Source organism: Hipposideros armiger, unplaced genomic scaffold, assembly GCF_001890085.2.
Source record: "Hipposideros armiger isolate ML-2016 unplaced genomic scaffold, ASM189008v1 scaffold_134, whole genome shotgun sequence".
Lineage (NCBI taxonomy): Eukaryota > Metazoa > Chordata > Mammalia > Chiroptera > Hipposideridae > Hipposideros > Hipposideros armiger.
Genome location: NW_017731484.1, coordinates 1,406,052 through 1,416,808, shown reverse-complemented (window position 1 = coordinate 1,416,808; position 10,757 = coordinate 1,406,052). Strand labels below are relative to the sequence as shown.

Below are 10,757 nucleotides of genomic sequence, written 5' to 3'. Positions count from 1 at the left end.
ATAAATTCCAAACTACCTCTTGAGGTATCTATGATTGCCCCCCACTTGCTACCTTTCTAATCTTGTCTCTTATCACTTCCTCACTTGCTACTCTACTCTGGCCACACTGGCCTTCACTAGTCTTCTTCCAAATGTGGAGCACACTCCTGTTGCCGGACCTTTAGCTTTGCTGTTCCCTCTGCCAGGAATGCTCTTCTCCAAGGTCCCCACGTTACTTGCTTCCTCACTCCAATCAGGTCTCTACTTAAATGTTACTTTATCAAATAGGCTGCCTTGACCACCCTATCTAAAGTAGCACTCCTCTCCTTTGCTAGTTCCCTTTTTTATTTTTCTTCTCTAATATCTGAATCATTCCTCTTTGTTTTTCTTTAGCACCTGAAACATAATGTCTTCATGCATTTGTTTAATGTCTGTCTCCCCTACTACAATGTAAGCTCCTTGAGATTAGGGACTTTGTTTTCTGCTACATCCCTAGGGCCTAGAAGAGTGCCTAGCACATAATAAACACTCAATAAATATACATGAAGTAGGTGTGTTGACCAAATAAAATTCAATTTTTGCTTAAATCAGCCATAGTTGGTCGCTGTTTCTTACAACTTAAACTCCTAAGAACCTTATCTGGAGATGTAGTGTAGGACCCAGCACAGTGGGAATCAAATTTCACTCTCATTTAGTGACCCTGGGCAAAGTCACTTAATACCCTGGGACTCAGATGTTGCCCCTTTTGCTCTAAGATAATTTTGCATTTTTAAAAAATTTAAATAAAGCCAAATTTTTAAGCAACAATAGAATAGTAGTTTTTCCAAATGACTTCATTCTTTAGCTTTTAGAGTTAGCATTTATATGTTCTTAGAAATGAGTCACCTCTGCCCATAGTTTATTATTCTCAGATAAATCATTGCCACCAGTATCACCAACATAATGATCATTAAATAAAAGTAACAAACTAAAAGATAGTATAGGATTCAGGCTAAATATATAAATGCTAAAGAATTTTACAGCAGGGGGCTGGCCGAGTGGCGCATTGGTTGAGAGCTGACTTGGGACGCCAGAGAGCCCCATTCGGATCCCACAAGAGGACCAGTGACACTGCCCTCTACAGCTAAGATGTTGAACGGCAGCTTGACCTGGAACTGAGGGATAGGAACAGCGCTGGGGAATTGGGGAAAGGGGAACAGACAAGTTGCTGTCCTTTTGTTCTTCAGTCTAGTTGTGGAGGACGTTGCTTCACTGGCCCAAGCTGGCACCATTATTGCGCTCTTCCCAGGCGAGGCAGATCAGTCGCCGGCTTCTGGACGGCTGCTCACTGCGGCTGCTGGCCGCTCACGCTGGCTGCTGGCTACACACGGTAGCCCAAGGCAACCCACTGCAGCAGGGGCTGCAGCCTACGCTGTCGCCGGCGACTCCCGGCAGCCCAGCTCCAGGTTGAGCTGTTGTTCAGCATCTTAGCTGTGGAGGGCAGTGTCACTGGCCCTCATATGTGGGATCCGAACCGGGGCCCTCTGGCGTCCCAAGCCAGCTCTTAACCAGCGCACCACTCGGCCGGCCCTCTCATGGGTCTTTATCCACGTTGTTGAAGAATATATTGAATGAGGTAAGGCCTGGCCCTTTAGAGATCTCTCTCCAAGTTGAAATTGATCTTATCAGTACTTGGGTTTAACTTTTCAGTAACCAGTAAATAAGTTCACCCAACTGAAGAGATTGTGGTTTAATAAATAGAACAATGAACTGAGATTCCTATGAACATGATTCTGAAACACTTTGCCCTGACCTTGTTAAGTCAATTAACTTCTCTTGAACTCATTTTAAAAATGAGAGGGCTACATAAACTTATTTCCTGTTCCAAAGTTCAGAGATTCTATCATCCAGTCCATATTTCCCCACAAAAATAGACAATCTTGTACTATTTCTTTAAGTATCCATTTTTTTCTCTCAAAGACAGGGCAATAATATTTCTGTTTGGTCCAATTAATGGTATTTCAGCAAAGGTGAGTCTCACAACATTCTCAAGAATAGACAGTCTAGTTTTGATTCATTCCACAAACATTCGTTGATGCATACTGTGTCAAGCATTATACCAAGGGGTTTCTAAAATAAATCACCAACAATAAAAAACAAAGCTAATTACCAAATAAACTCTGTATTCCCAAATTTGCCCCCTGATCATTGATTTTGGACTTATGCATCACTGTGAAAGTAACTCTGACTACTTTCCATTGACACTAGCCATTGTAGTTTCCACAGTATCAATATTTATGCATTTTATTAAAAGAACTATGTTTTGTCCCTGAATTCTCTGAGATATCCTCTCATTCTCTCTGAGGCATATGCAATTAATCATCCTATCTTTCCAGTGTTTCCTCTGGGATCTTTAGGGAAATAGGAATTATATCAGTTAGGATTTGATCAGGGAAGCAGACCACTATGAGTGATACAGAATAAGGATTTATTATAGGGATTAGGTCTTTTACAATCATGGGAGCTATTTAAGCAATCTATTTAAGTCTGTTGCTTCTGCATGTGATGCTGGGCCTGAAGTCAGCCCCGCCAGCAGTTAGAAAGGAAAGATAGAGAGATAAAGGACAAAGAGGCACCCCTGAGGACAAACTGGAACTGTTGTGTGTATTTCTGTATCCCTCCTACTACTCTAAATGCTGCAGGATATCTGCAGAAGAAGCTGGTGTTTCTCAGCACAGAGCTGAGCCCAGACATGCACAAGGCCCAGGATTTGGAGAACATGATGGAAGAGATCCAGTGGGAGATGGCTTCTGCTCCAAACCAACAAAATGAGCCGTTAGATAACTAAAAACATGTGAGCTACATCTGCCCTACACTGACCTCCAGAGCACAAAATTGGCTACGACTTCACTTCTACCTTCAAAATCTCATGCAAATTTCTCTTGTGGACAATTCTAACCAAGAAGCACACAGAGACAGAAATCATGGGAAACGTACTTCCAGCTTAGCTACTGTGGACACAGTACAAAGCCCTCATATGAATCAATACAAAACTGGATGGCTCTGGGGCGGCTGGTTGGCTCAGGTGGTTAGAGCGCAGGCTCATAGCACCAAGGTTGCCAGTTCAATTCCCACACAGGCCAGTGATCTGTGCCTTCCACAACTAGACTGAAAGACAACAACTTGACTTGGAGCTTAGCTGTGCCCTCCACAACTAGATTGAAAACAACGACTTGACATAGAGTTGATGGGTCCTGGAAAAAACACAGTTCCCAATAAAATTAAAAAACAAACAAACTGGATGGCTCTGACAAGCTTTTCCTCCTGTATTCTTCAGAGCCTTTTTTGGAAAATTCCTTTCCAAATTTTATGTTATTATACTTGTTTCTATTATCAGCTAGGGAAAGAAAAAAGCCCTACAGAAAAAAAACTTCAAATACCTTTACAGAGAAAATTCTAAAACTTTATTATAAGAGATAAATAAAAACTAAATAAAAAATACTATATTCATTGATGGGAAGCCTCAATATTAAAATTTAAAAGGAAAGTAAGTTAGGCCCAAATTAATCTAAAAATTCAATGAAATTCAAAAAAAATTCCAATAGACTTGTTTTTTGTTTGCTTGTTTGTTTTAAAGATTTTATTGGGGAATTGGGGAAGGGGAATCATGTTGCGGAATTGGGGAAGGGGAACAGCCAAGTTGTTGTCCTTCAATCTTAGTTGTGGAGGGCGCAGCTAGCTCAGCTCCAAGTCCAGTCACCATCCGGCAGCCTGGCAGCCTGTCGGCAGCTCGCGGCCGCTCAACTTAAGGTGACTTTTTCAATCTTAGTTGAAGGTGGGCATAGCCCACCATTCCATGCAGGAGTCAAACGTACAACCTTGTTGTTAGGAGCACATGCTCTCACCAGCTGAGCCATCCTGCCACCTGTTGGCAGCTCACAGGCAGCTCAGCTCAGGTGCAGCTCACTGGCCCATGTGGGAATTGAACTGGTGACCCTGTTGCTCAGAGTTTGCACTCTTAACCAACTGAGCCAGTTGGCCGGCCCCCAATAGACTTGTTTTGTAGAACCTACACTTCACATGAATGATTAAAGAGCCAAGAATAGTCAGGACAATTATAAAAAACAAAGGTAGAGGGACTTATTCTCCCAGATGTCAAGACCCATAGGTGGTTGCCAGAGGTGGGGAGTGGGAGTGGATGAAATGGGTTAAGGAGGTCAAAAGGTACAAACTTCCAGTTATAAAATAAATAAATCATAGGGATACAAAATTATAATAAAGACATAATACTGGGCCGGCCGAGTGGCGCGTTGGTTAAGAGCTGGCTTGGGACGCCTGAGGGCCCCGGTTCAGATCCCACATGAGGGCCAGTGACACTGCCCTCTACAGCTAAGATGCTGAATAACAGCTCAACCTGGAGCTGGGCTGCCATGAGTCTCTGGCGATGGCGTAGGCTGCAGCCCCTGCTGCAGTGGGTTGCCATGGGCTACCGTGTGTAGCCAGCAGCCAGTGTGAGTGGCCAGCAGCCACTGTGAGTGGCCATTGAGAAGCCAGCGACTGATCTGCCTCGCCCGGGAAGAGCACAACGATGCCAACTTGGGCCAGTGAAGCAACGTCCTCCACAACTAGACTGAAGAACAAAAAGGATAGCAACTTGTCTGTTCCCCTTCCCCTAATTCCCCAATAAAAAATCTTTAAAAAAAAAAAAAGACACAATCTTGAACACCATGCTAATAGTACAGGATTGTCAAGGTTGCCAGAAAACCAGAATAGAGAGTTAGGCACAGACACATACAAATATGAGCAAGGTAGAATTATAAATTCTGCTGAAAAAAAAAAAAGAATCTCGAAAAATAGTATTAGAATAATCAATAATTCATAATTGAAAAACTATCATAGATCTTTATTTTATATCATGTACCAAAAGAAAAACCCAGACAGGCCAAACAGTTAAATGCAAAAAGCAAAATTTTAACATTTTTAGAAAAGAATATTGGAGAATTATTTTATGACATTGGACATAATCTTAAGAAAAAAAGACCAATTATTTTGACAGTATTATAACTTAAAACTTCTGTGAAACAAATTGAGAAATAAGCCACAGGCTAAGAGAATATAACTCCAATAAATATAACTGACAAGGAGTTAATACTTAGAATATACAAAGAATCCCTACAACACAAGAAGAAAATGAAAAACAACTTAATAAAATATGGGCAAAAGACATGAACAAGCAATTCATAAAAGAGCTCAAATGGCCAATAAACACAAGAAACGAAACTCAACTTCTCTTACTAAATGAGAAATGCAAATTAAAACAACAGATTTCATCCATATTCATCAGCCTAAAAAACATTTTAAAGTCTACAAAAGCAAGTATTGATGAGGGTGTGAAGAATTAGAAACGTATATACTGCTAGTAGAAGGTAAATTGGTACAACAACTTTAGGGAGTGATTTGGCAATATTAACTAATAAAGTTAAAGATGCACATAACATATGGCCAAACAACTCTTCTCCTAGAGAGCTCTTATATATATGTATGTACAATGAGAAATGTATAATATTCATTGCAGCATTGATGTAACACTGAAATTTGTAACAATCAAAATGCTCATCAATATGTAACTAAACAAATATAAATTGAGGTATATTCATTCAACAAAAATTATTCAATAGTTAAAATGAATGAACTAGAGTTACATATACCAATACGGATAAATATAAACAATAATCTTGAATGGAAAAAGCAATCTGCAAAATAATATTTATAGGGCCGGCCGAGTGGCGCGATGGTTAAGAACTGGCTTGGGACGCCAGAGGGCCCCGGTTCGGATCCTACATGAGGGCCAGTGACACTGCCCTCTACAGCTAAAATGCTGAACAACAGCTCAACCTGGAGCTGGGCTGCCATGAGTCACCGGTGACGGCATAGGCTGCAGAAAAAATAAATAAATAAATAATATTTATAGTGTGACACCATTTAAATAAAGTTTAGAAACAGGTAAAACACTAGCATATATTATAGTATATAGTAAATGTATAAAGGCATGCATGAAAATGATATATACTCTTGGGTTGACAGAAAAGTCATAACGCATTTTTGCAACGAAAAACAGAAAATAATACACCATGACTTTTCCGACAACCCAATAATATAATGAGCACTACTGGGAATAAAGAGGGTACAAAATGGGTTCAACTACATATGTATAGTAATGTTTAATTTCTTAAAAATAAAAATCTGGGCCAGCCAAGTGGCTCAGTTGGTTAAGAGTGCAAGCTCTGAGCAACAGGGTTGCCAGTTCGTTTCCCACATGGGCCAGTGAGCTGCGCCTGAGCTGAGCTGCCGCTGAGCTGGTGACAGCACGTGCCCTGAGCGCCTGCTATTAGCAGCAAGATTGCTGATCCCCTATGGGATGGTGGATTATGGACCACTCCCCCTTACTCCCACTCCCGCAACTGGATTGAAAGCAGCTACTGGGCTTAGAGCTGAGTTTACGCCCTCCACAACTAAGATTGAAGGACAACAACTGGACTTGAAGCTGATGGGTCCTGGAAAAACACAATGTTCCCCTTCCCTAATTTCCCAACACTGTTCCCTTCCCCAATTCCCCAATAAAATCTTAAAAAAAAAAAATCTGAAGCAAACATGGCCAAATATTAAGATTTGACAAGCTGGGGTCCGGCCAAGTGGCGCATTGGTTAGGAGTTGGCTTGGGATGCCAGCTCTGAGCAGCAGAGCCCCGGTTCAAATCCCACATATGAGGGCCAGTGATGCTGCGCCCTCTACAGCTAAGATGGTGAATAACAGCTTGACCTGGAGCCCGGCTGATGAGAGTCACCGGCGACGGTGTAGGCTGCAGTGGGGCTGGCCGGCAGCTGGCCTTGAGCTTTCTTGAGCTACTGTGAACCACCATGAACAGCCATCCAATGGCTGGCGAGCGACTGCCTCACCTGGGAAGAGCACAATGATAATACCAACATGGGCCAGTGAAACGACGTCCTCCACAACTAGACTGAACAACAAAAGGACAGCAATTTGTCTGGTTCCCTTCCCCGATTCCCCAATGCTGTTCCCCTCCCCCAATTCTCCAATAAAATTAAAAAAAAAAGATTTGACAAGCTGGTTGATGAATACTTTGTTTTAAATTGTCACTATACTTGCCTGTTTTCCTGAAATAGTTTGTAATTTAAGAGGAAGGAAAGGGGGGACAAAAAGGAGGGGAAAAAAAGCAATTCCAGTGTCTGCACCTCATTTCCTACTTAGTGCCACCATTTTGCTGCTGTTCCTTCTTTACAGTGGAGCAACATGTGAAGATTTGAGTTCTGATCCTAACTTGGTTCCTTCTGAGTTGAGTGGCCTTACTCAAGCCACACAATTCAAAAGGTACAGAGCTAGGGTTATTTGAATTAGTACTGAGTTGGTTTCCTTACTGCAAAATAAGAAAAAATTAAACCCAAGCTCACAAAGTGGTTGTGAAGATTACCTGAAATGACTTATATAAAATAAGTAACAGAGCGCCTGTCACGCAGACATGGGATAAACAAATACAGAATGAATGAGAGAGTTCCTTCACGAGCTTCCAACTTCCAGCTCCTCTTGTCCCACTTTCAATCCCCTATCCTTGCCTGTTTTTTGTTAAAATGCATGAGTTTTCTTGGCTTTCGCAAAACCTTTACATTTTTCCTGACATTCTTAAAAGGTAAGAGCAGGTTTGTTTGTTTGTTTTTCCTACATTCTGTAGATGGGGACATTAAAGCCCATAAAAATGAAGGATCTAGCCAAAGTTACATAGGGTATTCAGGAGAGAGCTGGGACTAAAATAGAATTCTTTTTTTTTTTTTTTTAAAGATTTTTATTGGGGAATTAGGGGGACGGGAACAGTGCTGGGGAATCGGGGGAAGGGGAACAGAAAAGTTGCTGTTGTTTTGTTCTTCAGTCTAGTTGTGGAGGACGTTGCTTCACTGGCCCAAGTTGGCACCAACATTGCACTCTTCCCGGGCGAGGCAGATCAGTCGCCAGCTTCTGGATGGCCACTCACAGCGGCTGCTGGCCGCTCATGCTGGCTGCTGGCTACACATGGTAGCCCATGGCAACCCACTGCCACAGGGGCTGCAGCCTACGCCGTCGCCAGCGACTCACGGGCAGCCCAGCTCCAGGTCGAGCTGTTGTTCAGCATCTTAGCTGTGGAGGGCAGTGTCACTGGCCCTCATATGTGGGTCTGAACCGGGGCCCTCTGGCGTCCCAAACCAGCTCCCAACCATCGCACCACTCGGCCGGCCCTAAAATAGAATTCTTTTGATTCTTGGCCTGTAAACCACTCTGTCATACTATTTAAAAAAAAAAAGCCACTAAAGTAAACAAACAAAATCAATTAAATGTACACACCTCAGGATTTCCTAGAAGATGGCAAAGAGTAACTGTGCCTTATACTCCGGACTGCCCACACTATAAATTTCTAAAAAATAAATCATTGAAACAAAGAAAAAATTCAAAATCAAAAGCAAGGCTCAAGAAATTAAACTCAAGCTCTTCCAGCAAGAGAGAGACATGAGAGGCCAGGCCCAGCCACAGCCTCAGCATCATGGAGGAGACAGATACAAAGAAAAGGGCTGTTTGCAGGGTGGGGGGTTCTCTGTGTCGGATGTCAAATCGAGGGCCAACACCAGATCCTCTTCATCTTCGACTTCTAATCAGCAAACTGAGAAAAAAACAAACACCCCCAAGAAGGAGAGTAAAGTCAGCATGAGCAGAATCTCCAAACTCCTCTCCAACAGCACCAAGAGGATACAGAAGAAACTGGCAGATACCACTTTAAACCGTCTACCGAACTGCAGTGTTGGTCCCAAAGGCGATAACATCTATGAGTGGAGATTAACCATTCTAGGGCTACCAGGATCTGTGTAAGAGGGTGGTGTGTTCTTCCTTGATATCACTTTTACATCAGAATATCCCTTCAAGCCTCTGAAGGTTACATTTTGGACAAGAATCAATCACTGTAATATTAAGTCAAAGAGTTATTTGCTTGGACATATTGAAAGATAATTGGGGTCCAGCACTAACTATTTCTAAAGTTCTCCTTTCTATCTGCTTACTTCTTATAGACTGTAATCCTGCCAACCCCGTGGTGGGAACTATTGCCACTCAGTATATCACCAACAGAGCAGATCGTGACAGGATGGCCAGACAGTAGACCAAGAAATACACTACATAAATGGGTTTTCACAAGTCTTACGTTATTTATCTGTCACAGAGAGAGCTGCTTATGATTTTGAAGGGGCGTGCAAAGGTGGGAGTTTGTAAAGAGTAGGGTATTTCCATAACAGATATTATTCAGTCTTATTTCCTAAGATTTTGTTGTAACTTAAGGTATCTTGCTATGGTAGACAGAATTGGTAATAGCAACATTTAAAACTGTCATTAGTTCTGCAATTTTAGCTTAAATGTAGTACAGAGAAGAGTAGCCATTTGGGTTCGTTTGCTTGTAGTCTGTAAATTTAAAACAGCTTAATTTTGTACAGGTTACACACATGGCCATTTATGTGAAGGCCTTCCAAGACTGTATACTTTTTAGTTTAAAAAAATGGAAATTGTTTTCCTTTCTTGGAAGAAAATATTGATATTTAACAGTTTTTAGAGATGGTCATCTCATATGTATAAAATGGACACATGGTTATAAGACACCATGTAAGAAATGAGTACTTATTTATTTTATTTTATAAGCCAATCTACTTTATTGTGAAAAGATTAGAGGTTTGAATCAGGACTTGTGAAATGTAATGTAAAATACCTTAAGCTGTTAACTGTAAGGCGTGGAATAGGAGTTGTTCAGTAGATTGGTTGTATGTTGTGGACTGCTTAAATCTGCATTTATTAATGTGATAATAAACAGTATTAAAACAATAAAAAAAAGAAAAGAAATTAAACTCAAGGCAGTAGACGTACATATAAAAGTAATACAGGGTCTAGAAAAATAGCAATACAATAATATTAGTTCACAGTTAACTCAACCACTGAAATGGATAAACCATAAGAACCATAAAAATATGTTAGAGAGGAGCTGAAAATTAATTCCTGAAGATTCAAGGAAACATCTGGTCTAGAGAATTCTTGTATATATTTACTGAGCAACACCTGGTCAGGATTATCACATTACCAAGTAAGATAATTGTGCAAAACAATGAAAAGCAAAATGGACCCAGCAGGAAAAAGTAGAATCAGTGAAATAAAAAATAATTTAGAGAAATATATTAGGAAATAAAACATATAAGTAGATTTTAAAAGAACAAGAAAGAGAAAGGTAGAATCAACCTTTGAATAATAAAAGCCTCAAAGAATACAGAAAAATGGTCACAGATGTGATCAATAAAGGTATAAAATAATATTTTTTCACCTGAGTAAAGAACTGAGATTGGACACAAAGAGAGCTCAGAGAAGAAATCAAAATTAACTAGCAGAATCCAAGACCATAGCTTTGGAAAAATAAATTAAATAATTGGTAAAAATGAAATAATTCTAAGCCTTCCCACCTGGAAAAAAAGTAGGTAATAAGCAGATTGAGCACCTTTATATTTTGCCATTAAAACAAAGCCAAAGGAATCAGAAAAAAAAAAAAACATTTACTTCAAATATAAGTTTTATTTGTAAATAAATGGACCAGGGAAGCAATATTAATTTGGCAAAGTGTTAATAAAATCTAAGTGGGGCCGGCCGAGTGGCGCGTTGGTTAAGAGCTGGCTTGGGACGCCAGAGGGCCCCAGTTCAGATCCCACATATGAGGGCCAGTGACACTGCCC

At 40.8% G+C, this 10,757-nt stretch overlaps 1 pseudogene; it reads left to right on the top strand.

Annotated features, from left to right (window-relative positions):
- The first annotated feature begins 8,246 nt into the window (after positions 1-8,246).
- LOC109386459 (ubiquitin-conjugating enzyme E2 E1 pseudogene) lies at positions 8,247-9,175 on the top strand (annotated as a pseudogene).
- The last annotated feature ends 1,582 nt before the right edge of the window (positions 9,176-10,757 follow it).